The following is a 20,987-nucleotide window of genomic DNA, read 5'->3' as shown; positions in this document are numbered from 1 at the left end:
TGATCTGTTAACAGATCTTCTCTCTGTTGTTTCCTTCATTCAATAATAACCCCTCCTTCCTCTTTGTTTTTTCAAGATCTCAGGCCTCCACATAGTTATTATATTTACTAAACTAGATAAGAAATTTCTTCACAGAATAAAAAATGCTTCAATAACACTTTATTTGTTTTTATGGCACAGGAAGGCAACAGTGAGGTCTCTCCTCCAAGCTCTTATAAACTAACCCTAAATGTTAAATAAAATGGATGTGATTCGATCTGTGATTCGTTTGTACAAAGAGACCATCTATTATCTGGATAACCAGAGAATGTGGGGATGACCGAAATTCCAAACTGAGAGACCTGGTTGTATTCTCTGCAAGCCGGACTGGAATGGAATTTTATGTTAGTAAATGGAAACTTAATTATATTAGACCCTACTGGGACAGTCAATACCCCAGGGTTGGTAGCAGAAGGCACAAAAGAAGAAAGTCAGTAAGTAGAAGATTGGGAGGTATTTCTCAAAGACCCTGAATCTGCAAGCAGGGACTTTCCAGAGGAATATACCTATTGTGGGGAACTGATATACTTCATCAGGTCTCAGCTTGGCCCGGAATAGATTTTCATAAAACTATCTGCCTTCTTGTTCTGATTTGATGCTCCCCATGCCTCGTGACTCCCCCATGCTGGTTTTCTAGACACAGTGTTGATCAGGAGAGGTGATTCTTGAGAGGGAAATGAGCACTTTCTAATCAATAGAAAGGAATAGACCAGAAATCACAAACTAGGGGGCATATCAGGACATGCAGATAGTTTAATATCTGCACAGTTTAAATTAAAAAAAAATTTTTTTTTAATTTGGAAGTTTTTATGTAGGTTTCCTCTCTCTTCCTTACCAGTTTCTACCACTTTTATTGCTTTTGTTTGGCTGCTCTATATTGTTTACATCAGCTGCCTGATCCCACAGGAAATTGAATTTGCAACTCTGGAATAGTCCCTACTATAAATAAATAAATTAGCAGAGTAAATTATACCTTAATCTCTTGTGGTAAGAACCAGCCTTGGATGTGTCTAGTCAACTCTTGGGCCACTTAAGCGCCAGAAAGCTTTACCAAGGATATGCCAATTCCAAGATTTCCTGTTGGATTTCCATAGTCTTTTTTAGGTGATTCCTTGGTCTTGTTGACTTGCCTCCTTCTCATCTGTGCCCTTTTCATACCATTTTTGTAGCTTATTGTTATTTACACATGTGTTGTGGCAGTTACTGTAGGTTGCTTCATTTAATAGTCCTTTCCCACAACCTCCTAATGAGGCTTGAAAGCCGAAACTCAGGGTCACTGGGTGGCTCAGTCGGTTAAGTGCCCGACTTCAGCTCAGGTGCTGATCCCATAGTTCGTGGGTTTGAGCTCCGCATTGGGCTCTGTGCTGACACCTCAGAGCCTGGAGGCTGCTTCGGATTCTGTGTCTCCCTCTCTCTCTGTGCCCCTCCCCAGCTCATGCTCTGTCTCTCTGTCTCTCTCTCTCAAAAATGAATAAAAACATTTTAGAAAATTAAACAAAAAAAGAAGAAGAAAGCTAAAACTCAATCTGCAGCTTCCCTTGCAGATAGATGGCTATATGAATACTTCTGGCCAGTGAGATATACATGGAAATCCCCCAGAAGGCTGTCCCTTCTGAAATAAAAAGGCAAAGCCTCCTAAGGAGAAAGCCTTGGGCAATCATAAAGAATGAAATCTTGCCCTTTGCAACAACATGGATGGAACTAGAGTGTATTATGCTAAGTGAAATTCGTTAAGGAAAGACAAATATCATGATTTCACTCATATGTGAAATTTAAGATACAAAACAGATGAACATAAGGGAAGGGAAGCAAAAATAATATAAAAACAGGGAGGGGGACAAAACATAAAAGACTCTTAAATATAGAGAACAAACTGAGGGTTGCTGGTGCTGTTGGTGCGGGGATGGGCTAAATGGGCAAGGGGCATTAAGGAGGACACTTGTTGGGATGAGCGCTGGGTGTTATACATAGGGGATGAATCACTGGAATCTACTCTTGAAACCATTATTGCACTATATTCTAACTAACTTGGATGTAAATTAAAAGAATAAATATATTTTTTAAAAACAATGGTGGGCCACAGCTGACAGAGAACACTTCTCTGTCACTGTAATTTGTGTGAGCCCTACATTATACATAGAAAACAATTCTGATACTGAGACTCAAAGCTTTATTAGAAAATAAAGATCTTCAGGGGCACCTGGGTGGCTCAGTTGGTCAAACATCCGACTTCAGCTCAGGTCATGATTTCATGGTTCATGGGTTCAAGCCCCCCATCAGGCTCTGTGCTGACAGCTCGGAGCCTGGAGCCTGCTTTGAATTCTGTGTCTCCCTCTCTCTCTGCCCCTCCCCCGCTTGTGCTCTGTGTCTCTCTCTCTCAAAAATCAACATTAAAAATAATAGTAATAAAGATCTTCAGCAACATGGGTATTTCTCTGGGAAAACAAATAAATAATTTATTTAAATGTGTTTTAGGGGCACCTGGGTGGCTCAGTCAGTTGAGCATCTGACTCTTAATCACGGCTCAGGTCATGATCTCAGGGTTCATGGGTTCAAGCCCTGCATCAGGCTCTGCGCTGACGTCATGGAGCCTGTTTAGGATTCTGTGTCTGTCTTTCTCTGCCCCTCCCCGCTCTCTTTCTCACTCTCTCTCTCTCTCAAAATAAATAAATAAAATTAAAAAAAAAAAAAGGAGAAAGCTTTGGGATGCCTGGGTGTGTCAGTCAGTTAAACGTCCAACTTCAGCTCATATCATGATCTCATGGTTTGTGAGTTTGAGCCCCACATCAGGCTCTGTGTGGACAGCTCAGAGCCTGGAGCCTGCTTTGGATTCTGTGTCTCCCTCTCTCTCTGACCCTCACCCATTCTCACTCTGTGTCTCTCTCTGTCTCTCTCAAAAATAAACATTAAAAAAAATAGTAGACTTTCAATATGTATTTATTTAACCAATTAATAAGTTTGCTATTCCTTGGCAGAAGTTGGGACAAATCACGAGACCATTATTTAGGTGGAGAGTTACTTATTTCATAAGTGACCAAGAACAGAAAAAGCAAATTAACAGGTCAAATTTTAGATTGGCAAAGCAGATAACAAGGGGACCTTTGCTGTTTCTAAGAAAGTAACTTAAATCCTCTGCACTGAGGAACAGTGTATCATTATTCCTACTACTGGTGGTAGTAATAATAATAAATGTGTATTAACTCAATCTTAATGAACACAGAAAAAACATGAAATAGGAACTATTATCCCTGCAAAGGACACTGAGGCACAGAGGCCCAAGACCATGTGGCTAGCTAGTGACAGAGCAAGGATACAAATCCAGGCAATCAGATGAAAGCCTGCCCTCTTAACCACTATACCATACTAACTAAACAATGGGGGATAATTTAAGCACAGTTGTACATCTAAATTTTTTTTTAATTTTTTTTTTTTTTTACATTTATTTATTTTTGAGAGACAGAGAGAGACAGCGTGAGCAGGGGAGGGGCAGAGAGAGAGGGAGACACAGAATCCGAAGCAGGCTCCAGGCTCTGAGCTGTCAGCACAGAGCCCGACGTGGGGCTTGAACCCACGAACCGTGAGATCATGACCTGAGCTGAAGTCGGACACTTAACCGACTGAGCCACCCAGGCACCCCCATCTAAATTTTTTTTAACATTTATTCATTTTTGACAGATGGAGAGACACAGAGCACGAGTGGGGGAGGGGCAGAGAGAGAGGGAGACACAGAATCCGAAGCAGGCTCCAGGCTCTGAGCTGTCAGCACAGAGCCTGACGTGGGGCTCGAACCCACGAACCGTGAGATCATGACCTGAGCTAAAGTCGAACGCTTAACCGACTGAGCCACCCAGGCACCCCAGCACAGTTGTATGTGTAAAAGTCTATTTTTAGTTAATGAGGAATGTGCTTTTCAAAGTCAGCTTTTTAAATCTAAGTACTAGCTCCTCATTGTGTTCCAGTTGATTGCTTGGGACACCCAAAGCATTAAAATAATGTGTTTCACTCATGTGTTTTAGCAAACCAGACTTTCCCAGCAAGGTCTGTTTCCAAGGGTGATTTTCCAAGGGAGGACACACACTGTCAGATTTAATGGTCTGGAAATTGAATGGTCTATCCCCAAGGCAGGTAAAGCAATACTGAGCCCCATGCCTACAGCTGCTATATACTCTCAGATTAGCCCACTGGCAACAGCAACAGGATAGACACACACGTTTAATTAAGCTGTAGCTCCTTATATCTTAGGGAGGGTAACTGAGGGAGGGCAGGGCAGTAACTCAAATCTCCCTCCATAGGACTAGCCTTTTCTTTTTCCTACCCAGTGTTATCTATCTTCTCTCCCCTCCTCCTCCAGGTATCTTCAAAGAGTTGGCGGGGGGGGGGGGGGGGGCTTTTTCTTCTCTACTCTATGGCAAATGATAGACCCATTTTTGAGCTTCCTAGGGAAAAAGGTAAAACAGACTACTGATCACACAGAGGAAAATATCTTCTCTGCTATAAAAAGCCACTAAAAATTACGGTGTAAGCTCGGTCAGTTAAGCATCTGACTCTTGATTTCAGCTCAGGTCGTGATCTCCCGGTTCACGGCATTGAGCCCCCACTCAGGCTCCGCGTTGACAGCACAGAGTCTGTTTGGGATTCTCACTCTCTCTCTCTGCCCCCTCCTTGCTCATGCCTGCACTCTCTCAAAATAAATACACATTAAAAAAAATTACTGTGTAAGAGGGAAAACCAGTCAGAGTCTGTGCTGTTCAGTGCATCATTGTTTTGAAATGTCAGTAAAGACCTTAAATGTTTTTTTCTTTCTTTTGAGTGTAAAAACATGTATAAGGCACTGGGATTCCCAGTGTAGCTACTTTTCATGTTTTATTTGCAAGTTGTATACATTATCTAGTGAGAGGTTAAAAAATGCTTTTTGAGTTTTTGAAAATGTTATCTAATGTAATTGAGAAATTCATAACATATAAGAGAGGGGGTTTACTTTTTTTTTTTAATTTTTAACTTTTATTATTGAGAGACAGAGCATGAGCAGGGTAGGGGCAGAGAGAGGGGGAGACACAGAATCCAAAGCGGGCTCCAGGCTCTGAGCTGTCAGCACAGAGCCTGACGTGGGGCTCAAACTCACAAACCATGAGATCATGACCTGAGCTGAAGTCGGACGCTTAACCAACTGAGCCACCCATGCGCTCCAAGGGAGGGTTTACTTTATAATGTACAGCTGACCCTTGGACAACACAGGTTTGAACTGTGCAGGTTCACTTACATCTGGATTTTTTGTTTGATATGGTACAGCCCTGTAAAGTATATGTTTATGTTATTGGCAGGGCTTCTGGTCAACAGTAGGCTATTAGCGGTTAAATTGTGGGGATGTCAAAAGTTATACGTAGATTTTTGACTGCGTGGGGTCAGCGCCCATAACCCCCATGTTGTTCAACGGTCAACTATACATCCTTTGCCTTTTCTTTTTCAAGAATGGGCATCACTCCATTTGCCAGTCTAAGACATTGCATTTTATAGGTATGGAGAAGGAAAGAGGGAAAAGTAATGGCCAATCCCTTTCTTACTTGTTACTGATCAGATTCTTAGCAGCTGTCTCTCCTTGGATTTCTTCCACAAAGAAATGATTTTTCTACCTGTTTTCTTGCTGGTTGCAGCTACTTCATGCATCATAAACAAAACCATGCTTTGTGTCAAAACCATCACTTTTCTTTAGCTATTTGTTCAAGGGCTATGTGAGCCCTAAACTGTAATCGAGCTTCCATGGAATAGTCTTTGTAGTTTTTTATGTTGTCTAGGTTTTTTGTTGCACTGTCATAATCTCCTTTTAGATAGTAGAGAATTCCTAGTTCGTAGTAAGTATATGGCACCAAATAGTGGTCATATTTTAACAATTTCTCCTTCTGAAGGACACGATTAAAGTAACGCTCAGCCATTGAATATCTGCCCAAATGTTTCAGGCACAGACCTTTCAGCAAATTTAACAGACTTATGTCATCTGTGCCATACTCGGTATTGGGATTTTTTCGTAAGAGGTCTTCTCCTTTATCAATTATCGACAGCCAGCTTGAAATAAGGTCAAGTTTTTTGCTCATGACTCGGAAACCACTCCAGGCGTAAATGAACTCCAGAATGGACTGTGCTGTAAACCAGCCTGTGGTGGTGCCGTAGCGCTGCCCCTTCTCGGCGATGAACTTTTCTATTGGCACAGAAGTTCCCCAAATTTTGATTCTCAGGCTATCCACTTTCAAGAAGAGAGAGCTTACATCCTCACTCACTGATTTCACAGAATCTGAAGGGAGCAAGGAGAGTAGCATAGCTTTACTGTACATGTATATTGCCTTAGACCACCTGCTGTTACGAGACAGTAGATCAGCGTAGTGGTGAGCCTGCTTCCAATTCCGCAGAAAGATGTGGCACCACATGAGTTCCCAGTAACAGAGGTGATGAACCTGCTTCCATTCATTTTGAACAAAAATGCACTCCTCTAATATTAACCGGGCATTTTCAAAACTTCCTTTCAGCATACTAAAACGTGCCTGAAAAAATTTAAGTATGACACAGTTTGGAAATTTCTGGAGGTAGATTAGGAAGAGATCCTCTACAGCAGAACTGTGACCCTTTTCAGCACCAATAGCTACACAGATGTACGTGTAATAAAAGACTAGAGTCAAAACACTTAAGATATTATTTATATGGGATTTGGATGCACTCTCGTGAAGCAGAGTCAAGCCTACCTCTCTATCACCAGAATATCCAACAATATTGAGTAGTTTAAGTGTCTTTGGTGGCACAAGTGATAATAGCAGATTGAATGCTCCAAGTCCAAATTTTACTCCTTCAACCAGGTGTCTGTAGGTTTTGCTGTGGTTGTTAGGCATCTGTGTCAGTACCTGTTGGCAGTCTTTGTATATTTGGTAACTTAACCCGATGTTGATTGCACATTTAAGAAAACCAAGCATACTGTCATCCTGTATAAATGTGACAGTGGATTTCAGAATCAAACACTCCGCGTAGCAGACTTCAGCATGCAGTTCCTCCTCTTTGATAGTCTTTATTCCCTGTTTACTCACGAGATGAGAAAAATTCATCATCCTAGACTTTCTTCGGAAATTGTTACAGGTTTTCAAAGCTTCCTTTGCATTAGCCATTCCAGTCTGTATATCCTGTGGATCAAAAGTCAAAACGGCCTTGACAACCATAAGGATATTATAGATTAGAGCATGGTATATGCTGGTTTTCGACCATGGATGAATGAGATTTATGGCATCTGAGAATCTGTTATTTAGAAATAAATACAATCCAGTTGTGCACTCTTCCAGGGAAGATTTTAGGTTCATGGTTGTGGCCACAGGGATCATTTCATAGGCATCTTCAAACTTTTCCTCGTCACCTTCTGTCTTACTCAGGACACGTGATGTCAAGTCATTCCCTTTATCATTTTCTCTTTTACTTACAGTAACGGACATCTTTGCCTCCCTACTTTGAGACGGGAAACATTTGAAGGGGAGCGATGTGGCTGCAGTGAGGGTAGCTCCTGCTCTCCCGACTGGGCTCACTTCTTCCACGGCCTGAAGTGTCACTGCTACAACCGAGGCAGACAAACTAATAGTGTGGGTGTAGCATTAGGATATTCTCATCTATGCCAGACAAAGGGGGGGGGGGGGTGTGTGAAGATAATTTATTTACCTAGAAGAAGTACTTCTGAAAAGTTCAAATCATTTGTAATATATAGAAAACATGTGAAGCAAATCATTTGCAAACAAAAAGAGTTCTTTTGTCGATAATACACATTTTCAGAAATGTTAATGGAGGAAGGCTCCTTCCCTTTAAAAGAAACATGTTTGACTATAGTTGACACACTCCCTATTTTTTCCCCCTCGGTTTTATTGAGGTAAAACTGACAAAACTGGAAGATAATTAGAGTATGTAACATGATGGTTTGGGGGAAATGAGAACATTTTTCTACTCTCAGCAAATTTCACTTACACAAAACAGTGTTATCAACTTAGTCACCATGTTATACATTAGATCCTCAGACCTTATTCATCTTATAACTGAAATTTTGTATTGTTTTTCACTAACCTCTCCCTATTTCACCTACCCGCCCCCCCCCCCCCAAACTCCTTGTTCTTGATGTTCTCATAAGGGGACTTTTCTGCTAGAGGAATATTCTGGGCTGACTTCTGACTGGGAACAGATAAAAGAACCTGGGCCAGTGTTGCTCTATGCCTTCTGGATTCCTCCGTCTGGAATTGGCCTATTCAAAGTCTGAAACCAAAAACCAGGAAGCCTGTCTTTTCTGCTCTCCAGCTGCGCCTGGGACCAGGTGGGCAAATCTGTTTAATTAGGGGGTAAAGCATCAGCGAGCCCACTTGGCAGCCCATCACGTCTGAAATCACAGTAACGATCAACTTAATCAAAAAGGTCATGTTTTGGTGTCCTTCTGCCTGACTCCTGCATCTGGATCCCATTGGTTCTGAACTCAGGCAGGAAAAGGGATGTTATTTATTGATCCCTAACAGGCCATCTCTTCCTCCTCCAACTCTTGTATTCCCTCTCTAGATGGTTGATACTATCATCCACATTAGATCTCTCTCTCTCTCTCTCTCTCTCTTTTTCCCCCTCCAAAACCCTGTCAGATCTACTTGCTGAATGCAGTACCTCTCGTCTTCCAAATCACCCTGGACATTCTTTAACAAGGCTTGTTACTAGCATGGTCAAATGCACAGACTGTGAAGTTAGACTGCTTAGGTTTGAATCCTGATTCTGCCATTTGCTTGGCCTCACTGTGCCTCTGTTTCCTCACGTGCAAATAGGGAATAATAGTACTTCTACTAAAGAGTGGTTGGCAGGATTAGGTAAATTAATATATGTAAAGCGGTCACGACAGTACCTGGCATACATAGGAAATACTCAATACTCATTATTATTCTATAAACTGCCCCCTAACCCCATAGTCTGGCACATAGCAGGTGTTTGCCAAATTATTTTTTATTTTATTTTGTTTTTCAAATTGTTTTAAATGAGGTGTGGGATGTAGACTGCTGTGTGTGGGGTCCCACAGCTTTTGGTGATAGAGGTGGAGTCATCCTCCTATCACTCTTGTGCCTAAAATGTTCTACCTGAAATGTCTTTACCTGTCTGCTTGTCTACTTTTTAAAAAATGTATCCTTTATTTTTTTAAGTTTTATTTATTTTGAGAGAGCGAGAGAGAGAGAGAGAGAGAGGGAGAGAGAGAGCAAACCCCAGAGCACACATATGCATGCAGGGGAGAGACAGAGAAGTAGGGAGAGAATCCCTGCACCTTCAGTGCAAAGCCCGATGTGGGGCTCGATGGTGGGCCCCACATGGGGCTCTAATCTCACCAAGTGTGAGATCATGACCTGAGCCGGAATTAAGACTGAGCCAGTGGCACCTCTGCTTGTCTACTTAAAAAAAATTTTTTTTAATGTTTATTTATTTTTGAGAGAGACAGAGCATGAGTGGGGGAAGGGCAGAGAGAGAGGGACACAGAATATGAAGCAGGCTCCAGGCTCTGAGCTGTCATCACAGAGCCCAATGCAGGGCTCGAACTCACAAACTGTGAGATCATGACTTGAGCCAAAGTTGGATGCTTAGCCAACTAAGTCCCCCAGGCACCCCATCTGCTTGTCTACTTTTATTTTATTTTATTAAAAAAAATTTTTTTTTTAACGTTTATTTATTTTTGAGACAGAGAGAGACAAAGCATGAACGGGGGAGGGTCAGAGAGAGGGAGACACAGAATCTGAAACAGGCTCCAGGCTCTGAGCTGTCAGCACAGAGCCTGACACGGGGCTCGAACTCACGGACCGTAAGATCTCGAACTCACGGACCGTAAGATCACAACCTGAGCCGAAGTCGGCTGCTTAACCGACTGAACCACCCAGGCGCCCCTGCTTGTCTACTTTTAAAAGGATCAATCTAGTGGGGCGCCTGGCTGGCTCAGTTGGTAGATCATGCAACTCTTGATCTCAGGGTTGTAAACTTGAGCCCTACATTGGGTGTAGAGATAACTTAAAAATAAAATCTTAAAAAATAATAAAAAATGGATCAATCTAGTGAGAATGGATTAGGGAACAGTAATACTAAGCCAGGAAGATCAGTCAAGTAGGGGGCTTGAGTGGAGAGGCTGAAGGTACAGAGAGGAACAATTCAATGAAAAGAAAGCAGAGGGGGATGCACAGAGCACAAGTGCAGGAAGGAGTAGCCTTGGATGAGAATAACCTCTTGCACTAAATACAAGAGACTTCCTTTCTGTCATTCATTCAATACAGACTGAATTGAGCTCCTTCTATAATACCAAGCACTGTTCTTAGTGCTGGAGATACAGCAGTGAACAAAACAAAGACCTGGCTCCCATGGAAAACAATAAACAAAGGAATAAATAACATGTCAGCAGTTGATTTTTTGCTATAAAGAAGAGCAAGCCAGATTAAGACAGAATGAGGAATTTAGAGAGTGATGGGGTGTGAGGTACTTGGTATTTTATGTAGGGCAGTCAGGGAAGGCCTCCCCGATAACGTCACATTTGAGCAGAGATGTAGATGATGTGAAAGTCTCTTGATCTCTTCTTTCAGTCTAAGATAAGTGAACATTCTATGTGTTCCCATGATGTCTTGTGCTTACCTCTATCCTAGCACTTGCTATATATATATATATATTTTTTTTTTTTTTAAATAGGTCTTCTTTTTGCATCATGTATATCTATCTTCATCACCAAGTACAATGATTGGCACTCAATCATTAAACTAAATTAGCATTAAAAAAATTTTTTTTAATGTTTATTTATTTTTGAGACACAGAGTGCAAATGGGGAAGGGACAGAGAGTGAGGGAGTCACAGAATCTGAAGCAGGCTCCAGGCTCTGAGCTGTCAGCACAGAGCCTGATGTGGGGCTCGAACTCACAAACTGTGAGATCACGACTTGGGCCAAAGTCAGACACTTAACCGACTGAGCCACCCAGGCGCCCCAAAATTAGCATTTGTTGAATGGCTAGGACAGTTTTCAATTTATATACACTAAGACAAACCTAAAACGAAGTAACCATGTAACTGTTAAAACTATGAGACTCAGAAACATGTAACAGTGAATACTACAAAGAATTGCTGCCCTGGGGTGCCTGGGTGGCTCAGTGGGTTGAGTGACTTCAGTTCAGGTCATGACCTTGTGGTCCACGGGTTCGAGCCCTGCGTTGGGCTCTATGCTGACAGCTCAGAGCATGGAACCTGCTTCAGATTGTGTGTGTGTCTCTCTCTCTGGCCCTCCCTCACTTGTGCTCTCTCTCTCTCAAAAATAAATAAACATTAAAAAAAAAAAGAGGGCGCCTGGGTGGCTCAGTCGGTTAAGCATCCGACTTCGGCTTGGGTCATGATCTCGTGGTCTGTGAGTTCGAGCCTGGCCTCGGGCTCTGGGCTGATGGCTCAGAGCCTGGAGCCTGCTTCCGATTCTGTGTCTCCCTCTGTCTCTGCCCCTCCCCCGTTCATGCTCTGTCTCTCTCTGTCTCAAAAATAAATAAACGTTAAAAAAAAAATTAAAAAAAAGAAAAAGAATTGATATCCTTAACATAGTAAGAGTTCCTAAAACTCAACTAAGAAAAAACACCCCAACAGAAAAATCAGCAAAGGGTATAAATGAATTGCCAATTAGCATATTGTTGAATCTCATTGTAAATAATAAAATACAAATTAAAAAATTATATACCCATCTTAAAAATGAAATTTGGCAGATTAAAAAAATTCATCCAGTGTTAATGAAGGTGCAGAGAACCAAGTACTTTTGTGGACTTCTTGGTGGGTATATAAATGCTACAACCATTTTGGAGAGCTATTTGGCAACATGTTTTAAAAGCTTTAATATTTTTTTATACTCCTTTTTTAAATGTTTATTTATTTATTTTGAGGGGAAGAGGAGCAGAGAGAGGGAGAGAGAATCCCAAGCAGGTCAGTGCTGTCAGTGCAGAGCCCAACATGGGACTCAAACCCATGAACTGTGAGATCGTAACCTGTGCCAAAATCGAGTCAGATGCTTAATCGACTGAGCTACCCAGGCCCCCCTTTTTATACTCTTTGACCCAACAATTTCACTTATGGAATTATTCTAAAGAAACTATCAGGGATGTACATAAATATCTATAAAAGTTATATACACTTCAACATTATTTATAATACAAAAAGTGAAAATAATCTAAATTTCTTACAAGAGGGGATATTGATGAAATGGAATACCGTGCCAATACTATAATGTTGTGGAGTATTTAATGACTTGGCAAGTTGTTTATGGTGTAATGCACTATATTGGTTGGGGTTCTCCAGAGAAACATTACCAATACCAGATATATATAAAATTATATATAAAAGAAGGAATTGGCTCATACAATTCTGGAGGCTGAGAAGTCCCAAGATTTGTAAAAGGCAAACTGAAGCCCAGGAGCCAATGGTATAAATCCTAATCTGAAAGCTGGCAGGCTCAAAATCCAAGGAGAGCTAATTTTTCAGTTAGAGTCATAAGACAGGAAAAGACTGATGTCCTGGCTCAGGCAGTCACATAGGAGAAATTCCTTCTTGCTCAGCCTTTTGTTCTATTCAGGCCTTCAATTGATTGGATGAGACCCACCCACATTTGGGGAGGCAATCCGCTTTACTCAGTCTACTGATTCAAATGTTAATCTCATCCAAACACCCTCACAGACACGCCCAGAATAGTGTCTGACCAAATTCTGGGCATCTGTGTGGACCAGTCATGTTGACACATAAAGTTAACCATAACATGTACTATTTGCAAAACTATATAATTTTTTTTCAAAGAAGTGATATATGCATAGGTAAAAATTGAAACTATAAATTCCAGATTATTAATAATGGTGATATCAGAGTGGTGGCATTATGGATAACATTTATCAACATTCAATAATTATCAACTTATCAACATTCAATAATTATCAACAATAATTATCAACTTATCAACATTCAATAAATTTTGAGTACCTACTATATGATAAAGACTATGCTAGGAACTAGCATACATTGGTTAATGAGGTAGATTTGCACCCTGCCCTCACAAAATTCATAGCCTGGTATTTGTGCTTTTTCCTATTTTATATAATTTCTATAAACATATTACTTATAATCAGGGGGAAAAAAGCTTGTAATAGTTTTGCATGCTTTATCTCATGTAATTCTCACAATGGTATGAGGTGGGTATTACTGTCATTTCTCTTTTATGCATGGGGAAACTGAGTCCAAGTGAAGTTAAGTGGCCTGCCCCAAATCATAGTTGGTATGTGTAGGAACAGGATTCAAACCTAGGTAGTGGGACTGCAGACCTCACAGTCATTGTCAACAGTACAGCATGAGCTAACTTCTGTTTTTCAAAAGATTGGATTTTTTTTCATTCTGCTTTTCTGTATTTTCCATTTTCTACAACATAAGTAAATTATTTTTATAATTTAAGAAAGTTTTTACATTTTCAATTTAATATCATATGGATAATATTTTTGTGGTTTGTGGGGTTTGTTTTTTGTTTCTAAGTAGGCTCCATGCCCAATGTGGGCCTTGAACTCATGACTCCAAGATTGAATCACATGTTCTACTGACTGAGCCAGCCAGGTACCCTTACATGGTTAATAATCTTATCCATGTGATCCAATGGAATAATTGAACTAAATACAGAATATACAACCTGCTGTCCAAAATAATTCAAAAATTTGAATTGTATTATGATTATTAGCTTTGAATCATTTTTCAAAGTATCCTTGAACGTATATTATGAATGAATACAAATGAGACAATGAATGTATAAAGCATTTATGTGATTTTTCTGGAACCAAGTAGTAAATTGCAGAGACAGGATTCAATTTTAAGTCTTTTGAATCCCAGGTCATTGCTCTTTTCATTAACTCAGGCTGTATTCATGAAAGAGGTAGCTGGACGACCTTGGGCAAATCACTTAATTTTCCTGATTCTAGGAAGTGATACATTTAAGTTAAGTTTTTAAAGTATGAGTAGGTGGGGCCCCTGGGTGGCTCAGCTGGTTGGGCCAATGACTTCCACTCAGGTCATGATCTTGCAGTTTATGAGTTCGAGCCCCGCATCACGCTCTGTGCTGACAGCTCAGAGCCTGGAGCCCGCTTTGGATTCTGTGTCTCCCCCTCTCTCTGCCCCTACCCTGCTCACGCTCTGTGTCTCTGTTTCAATAACAAATAAATGTTTAAAAAAAATTTTTTTTAATAAATAAATAAACTATGAGTAGGACTTTCATAGGTAGAATTGTTTGTAGGAACAATCAAGGAATATTAATATATATATATATTTTTTTTTAAGTTTATTCATTCTTGAGAGACAGAGCATGAGTGGAGGAGGGGCAGAGAGAGAGAGAGACAGAATCCGAAGCAGGCTCCAGGCTCTGAGCTGTCAGCACAGAGCCCAATGTGGGGCTCAAACCATGAACCGCGAGATCATGACCTGAGCCCAAGTCGGACGCTTAATGGACTGAGCCACCCTTGAGGCGCCCCTCAAGGAATATTAATATTAAAGGATAAGAATAGCATAAGGAAAGCGGCAGAGGTTTGTCCCAAAATGAGCAGTTTGTGTTTTATTTGTAAAGTGAAAAAAAAAAAGAGTTAATAAATATAAATACTTAGTATAGTGTCTGGCACATAGTAAATGCTTAATGAATACTAACGTTTAGTAAGAGATTTGGGGCTAGAGCTCTCTTTTTTTTTTTTTTTTTAAACGTTTATTTATTTTTGAGACAGAGAGAGACAGAGCATGAACGGGGGAGGGCCAGAGAGAGAGGGAGACACAGAATCCGAAACAGGCTCCAGGCTCCGAGCTGTCAGCACAGAGCCCGAACGGGGGCTCGAACTCACGGACCGTGAGATCATGACCTGAGTCGAAGTCAGATGCTTAACCGACTGAGCCACCCAGGCGCCCCGAGCTCTCTTTTGATATGAGAGAAAAATGATGCCCAGAAAGTTTGTGACAGATCTAGGATAACATGATTAGTTAATAATAAAGATGAGAACGTATGTTGTCAGACTTCCCAATTCAACGCTTTTGCCACTTCACCATATTTATGCTGGAATATGGCTGTAAACACAGGCTGAGAAGTGATCACGGACTGTGGGGAATTATACTCTACACCAATGATTTGCAAATTGCTGGAGACTGTTTTTCCAAAGGAAGAACAACGCAGGCTAACATATTCAGTACTATATCAAAATTATACACTAATTGGGGTGTCCAGTTGGCTCAGTTGGTAGAGCACGCAACTCTTATCTCAGGGTCCCTGAGTTTAAGCCACACATTGGGCGTGAAGTCTAGTTAAAATTAAAAATAAATAAATAAATAAATAAATAAATAAATAAATAAAACTTATAGACTAATTATAAGTGTTATATCTGAATTAGTGAAAAGTTAAAGGATATTTTGAAAGAATGAAATTCTATATATTCTAAAGTTTGTGTGTGTGTGTGTGTGTGTGTGTGAGTGTGTGTAGACTATAAATGTGCTTTATTAAAGAAAGGACAACGTATTGCCAAACTGACCCTCAGATATGTTGTATTACTTCACATTCTGATGTGTATAACTGCCAATTTCACTGCACTCCTGACAAAAATAGCATGTTGTTTTAATTTGCATTTAGGATAGACGTTTTTCTTCTTCTTTGTGGTTTTTTCTTGTTTTTTTTTCTTTTAATTTATTTTTTATTGAGTGAAGTCATTTTTTTTAAAGTAAGCTCTATGCCCAACATGAGGCTTGAACTCAAGACCCTGAGATCAAGAGTCACATGCTCTACTTACTGAGCCAGCCAAGTGCCCTGTCATTCTTTGTTCTTAACTAGCAATTCCAGACTCTTGGACTTTGAGAACTAGGTAGATCTGAGAAATACTGGGGGATGGAGGGCACAAACATTTTTCTATCAAGAAAACATGAGAGGCATCTGGGTGACTCACTGGGTTAAGCATCTGACTCTTGGTTTCAGCTCAGGTCATGATCTCATGGTTTGTGAGTTCAAGCCCTGTGCTGGGCTCTATGCTGACAGCGCAGAGCCTGCTTGGGATTCTCTCTCTCTCTCTCTCTCTCTCTCTCTCTCCTTCTCTCTCTGCCCCTCCCCTGCTCACATATACTCTCTCTCAAAATAAATAAATAAACTTAAAGAAAAAGAAAGAGAGAAAACATGAGAGGGGGGCCCGGCTGGTTCAGTCAGAGAAGCATGTGACTCTTGATTTTGGGGCTTGAGTTCAAGCTCCATGTTGGGCATAGAGATTACAATAAACACATAAACAAACAAACAAATAAAATAAAAAAAGAAGACATGAGATTTAAAAAAATTACTTAGCATCCTTTCATTAAAAAAATGTGGGGGCACCTGGGTGGCTCAGTCGGTTAAGCGGCCGACTTCAGCTCAGGTCATGATCTCGCGGTCCGTGGGTTCGAGACCTGCGTCGGGCTCTGTGCTGACAGCTCAGAGCCTGAAGCCTGTTTCAGATTCTGTGTCTCCCTCTCTCTGACCTTCCCCCGTTCATGCTCTCTCTCTGTCTCAAAAATAAATAAACGTTAAAAAAATTTAAAAAAAAAATGTGAAGAGGAACATTTAAAAGAGTAAGAAAGACATAGTCACAGAATTAAAGATGGCTTTTTCAGGAAAGAGTGGTTGGCAATATTTCCAATTTTTCTGGAATTGGGAGATATTTTTATCAAAGTTCTGACAGTCCTTGTGGGAAGATTTGGGAACCACTGCATTCGCCATGCTATAATTCTTGGTCTTAGTCTCATTTGAAAAACGAAGTGGTTAGACTAATGATTTAATACAATTCCTCCTGTTTCTCTGTGTTCCAAACCATTTCTTTCATATGCAGTCTAAACTCGTCTATTTGAGTTGCAGTGTATGTACCCATTTGTCACTGGCTTGAGAATAGGTTTTCTACTTGCCTTTTTAAAAAAAGGTGTACTTAATCTTATAGAAATTAGCTGCAAAGACTAAACTTTGTAATAAAAAGCAACAATCTCCCCACTGCTCATGAATACGTTATCTCCCCATTCCACAGACAAATGCTCTTGCATAGAACCTTTAAGAAGTTTTCAGCATTTGATTTGCGGATTCCTGTAGATATACTTTTCACGAAGAAAATTTCTTTTTCTGAGTTGTTGCTTCTTATATGCGTCAGATTGTTTTTGTCTCTGTGGACAGGGTCAAAGGAGAAAAGTGACAATTCCACTTAGAGGTCGGTAAGTGAAGAGACAAAGATGTCTTCGGAGTGGCTACGTAAGGCTGGTCACCATATTTCAGGGTCTTCTCCCCAGCTTTGCCCAAACAAAACTTCAGTTTTGTCAATGCACCCAAGTCATATCAAACTTTGAGCAACTGACAAAGGTTAATCAAACCACTGCTCCTCTCTCTCCTCCTCCCCCTTCTCCTCCTAACATTTCTTGAGCACTCAATATGTGCTAGACAGTGGGCAATGTTATTTGCCTGATTTACCTTGTCCAGGTCTAACAACTCTCTGAGATGGGCCACTACTATCAAAGCCTATTTTGCAGATGAGGAGGCTGAAGTGGGCGGAGATTAGCTACTTAATCAAGGCTAGGCAGCTATCCAATAGTGGAGCCCGGCTTCAAACCCAACTCTGGCACACTCCACGAGCTCCTCCTCTTCATCACTACACCCACCACCTGTCTTAAGGAAAAGATTCGTGAACAAAAATCATTTTTATTGTTTTACAGTAGAGAATATTCATTTCCAGGGACTAGAAGGTCAGTATCCAAATATTAAATAAGGGAAGTCAATGGTCTTGCGCATCTTTAAATACAACTGGGAGCTGGCTGATAACATAGGTTCTCTCCTATCTGTGCTGAATGAATTGCTCGACTGTCCACACTGGTCTAGCTCTTCCTAGTTAAGACAACAAGCTGACCATTAATTAGTTTCATTAATCCTTCTTTAGAGAAGGAGCAACTTAATTGACACAACTGGTTAGGGTTGGATGGTTTTACAGTTTCACACTTTTTAATACAATCAGGCATTCCTCAGAAAGCCTCATTTTTCCTAGATTGTTTTATACTCCCAAACTACGCATTTAGGTATTACTTGTATCAGGGGAGCACTCTTGCATCACATTTTTGCTCTTCACTCCTTGAAGTTGATCAAGGCACTAGCGTTCTTTAACTGTTGCTCTCCCTACCCCATCTCCATATTTCAGTACTGACTGTAGTTCAGTACTTAGCTAATGAAAAGTTAATTTCTTTATACAATATGAAAGAATTATAAACATGCCTCTGAGGATTTTTCCTTCCTAGAATTTCATAAGAGCATCCTAGACAGAACTGAAGATTATGAAATGTTGAAAAAAGAAAAGAAAGTTGTACTTGAATACAGATCTTTGGACTGACCCACAGTACATAAATTTACAGTACATCCATGAATACATATTAAAAGACTAGTGTTTGTAAGTACAGACTATTTCTTTATATTAAAAATAGTACATGTACAAAAGGTCTAAACTTGTTTTTGTTTTAAGGTTTCCACATGCAAGCTAAAATAGTGGCAATGATTTAAAAGTGAAACTAAAATGGAGAAGAAAATATGATAGAGTTAACTTTTTCTTTAATGCTTTTCTGGAAAAACTGAATCTAGACAAAGCAGATAAATTTTGAAAGCTGCTGTAAAAGGATTAAGAATGAACTCACCCTTTCCTAAACTAATAACATAATCAGTTTTTAACAACAGTAACATGTTAAGCATTACTCAAAATTGCATATTAGGAAATCTTAGAATATTCATTGAATTAAGTAGCTTTCATATTCCAGTTAAATCTGGGAACGTCATCCTAATTGAACACACAATCCTATAGGCAAAATTCATATGGCTGAAACTGATTTCAAAAGAAATCAGTAGGAATAGAAGTACTCCATACAATAATATCTCCCTGATTTGGATTGATGTTTAGTGAAAAGAACTGGTTATGTGTCAGAGTGAGTGTTCAGCATAATAGTGTGTGGAAATTCTATGAGGGACTATTGTTTTTTCATGGTGCCTAGGATAGCAAACCCAGCCTAGAACTGGCCCTCCTTTAATAGAGATAAATAACATGCAATTAGCTTATCAAAGCACCTAGAGAGGCAGGCAAGCCAGTCTGGGTTTACCCCTTTTCCTTTAATGTGCTTGAAAGCAGTTTAAGTTGGAAAATTGTTTCTTTTCTTATTTTTATACCATTACTTTAAAAATTCTCTTTAGTATAGCAGACTTTGTATTCAGAACAAAAACTATTTACTGAGGCCTAATAGTATAATAAGTACTATCTTTCAATAAGTTACCTACAGTTTGCCCCACAACAATTTTCATAAATTCTTAATAAAAGAAAGTCAAATTAGTGAGGCTTGACAGGATTGATAATGTCTTTCAGGGATATATAAAAAGATCTTTATCATTTAATCCTTTGAGAAGAACCCTGCCCATTAAGTAGATAACAAAGATCAAGGAGACTAAGAGAGAACAACTATAACATATTTTATAGAACTTCTATTTTCTTGCTAGAATTTTCTTGCAATGTATACACTTTCCATAATTTGAGAAGTCTGAAAAAAATATATGAATTTGTAGCATTATCAGAAGAGGATCCATACTTTATTCACCAACTAAATCTCCTTTCTCCTGTACTCTGTACCACATACCTATATACATCACATTAAGTTACAAATGAGAAACATAAAACTACAAATACCTAAGGATTTCATCTTTCATGTGAACCAATCCAACTCATATATTCCAAATATTCATGATGTAATGTCTTTTGTGTGTGTGTTTGTGTGGCTGGTGAAAAAGAAGTTGAATCTGTTTGGCAGATACATTGTATAAAATCAAAACTGAAAAATACAGCATAGGAAGTATAGTAATATTGCAATAAAATTGTGTGACAGATGGTCACTAATGGTGAACACGGAGTACTTACTATAACGAATTGTTCAAACACTATGTTGTACACGTGAAACTAATGTAACATTGTATATTACTTAATAAAAATAAAAAATCAAGTCAAATTTGATTTTTCAGTGATTCTATCTAAAGAAAAGGTTTACATTTATTTTATGAAGAGAGTGGCTGAGCAGCAAGGCTTATTAGTCAAAGACAATTTAACAATGTCTCAGTGCTCAGGATATGAGTATTAGTGGATGAGATGTGATACTATAATACAAAGCAGAAAGCACTAGAAAGGAAGCACAAATAACTCTGTGTGCTTCAAATGCAAATAATTTCATAACTGCCACTAGCTAGAATGCTTTAAGGATTTAGGGCTTTTGCACAATTTCAGTATCACCGGAAAATAAAACAGAGTACTCCATTCCTTTGTCCCCCAGACTCCAAGAACTCGGACCGTGTTGATGAAAATTGGTTCTGAAGGGGCTGGAGGGTCGGTGCAGTCCCTGGAGGCGCCACTCCTTTTTGAGGCCCATGGTGCAGAGACCACTACACAGAATGGCGGGGTTCATTGGAGTTCTCACCCTGGCCAAACTCCCGATTACCTCTGATGAGCCTCAAAGATGACTGAGCAGCAGTTTAGGCCAGGTCCCCCAGCAGAAAGGCGGCGACAGCTGCAACATCAGCGGTTAAATTTTACAGCCTTTCATAACGCCGGTCTTAGAGGTACCTATAGTAAGATTGCTAGAGTTGGGGGTCCCTAGTATGGGAAAAGAAGGGAGGGAGAAGGGAAGGAAAATGAGGAGGGTACAGGAAAAGGGGGAGAGGAGGGGGCGGGACACCGCGGGGAAGTCCGAGGGTTTACTGCTATACTGGCGTTCCCATGGAAACGTATCCCTCCGCCCGACCCAGCTTCTTAGCTTCATCAGTTCCCTCCGCGCGGCTTCTCTACTGTTTCCGCCCTGCTCCTTTGTGCCGCGCAGAACGTCGAACTGACGCATGCGCAGAGAGACCC

The 20,987-nt window shown here is 40.1% G+C and overlaps 1 pseudogene across 3 annotated transcripts; it reads right to left on the bottom strand.

Moving 5' to 3' along the window:
• Positions 1-5,523: 5,523 nt before the first annotated feature.
• Positions 5,524-20,971, bottom strand: LOC132674431 (tetratricopeptide repeat protein 39B pseudogene; annotated as a pseudogene). 3 transcript variants are annotated; one of them, XR_013554765.2, is made up of 2 exons: positions 20,578-20,971; positions 5,524-7,618 (listed from the first exon to the last, which is right to left on the bottom strand). The product of XR_013554765.2 is annotated as a tetratricopeptide repeat protein 39B pseudogene, transcript variant X1 (transcript). The 3 variants fall into 3 exon arrangements; XR_014137402.1 differs by lacking the exon at positions 5,524-7,618 and adding an exon at positions 17,631-17,730; XR_013554762.2 differs by lacking the exon at positions 5,524-7,618 and adding an exon at positions 17,637-17,730 and having other exon boundaries at positions 20,557-20,971.
• Between the last annotated feature and the right edge of the window lie 16 nt (positions 20,972-20,987).

The sequence above is a fragment of the Panthera onca genome, chromosome A3 (genome assembly GCF_046562875.1).
Source record: "Panthera onca isolate mPanOnc1 chromosome A3, mPanOnc1 haplotype 2, whole genome shotgun sequence".
NCBI classification, from domain to species: domain Eukaryota; kingdom Metazoa; phylum Chordata; class Mammalia; order Carnivora; family Felidae; genus Panthera; species Panthera onca.
The sequence above is the reverse complement of the archived record's forward strand: the minus strand, read 5'-3'. Positions and strand labels throughout refer to the sequence as shown.